Source organism: Haplochromis burtoni, unplaced genomic scaffold (assembly GCF_018398535.1).
Source record: "Haplochromis burtoni strain Fernald_Lab_line unplaced genomic scaffold, NCSU_Asbu1 Contig_1581, whole genome shotgun sequence".
NCBI classification, from domain to species: Eukaryota; Metazoa; Chordata; class Actinopteri; order Cichliformes; family Cichlidae; genus Haplochromis; species Haplochromis burtoni.
The window spans coordinates 7810-8031 of NW_024583942.1; positions in this window are offsets into that span (position 1 = coordinate 7810).

Genomic DNA, 222 nt, shown 5'->3' on the forward strand with positions numbered 1-222 from the left:
GAAGGTCTGTTAGCCATAGGCTGTCTTACTCTGCTACAGTCATCATTTAGTTCTCCCTCATCTGTCTGTGTTTGTCTTTCTACATTTACTTTGCTCACAAACTTAACAAGTCTATGTTTCTGAACTTTCTCAATTTCGGGGTGGTAAACTAAGTAGGCGGGACTGTTCTTATCATAACCTACAAAGAAACCTTGGTCACATTTTGAATCAAGTTTCCCTTGT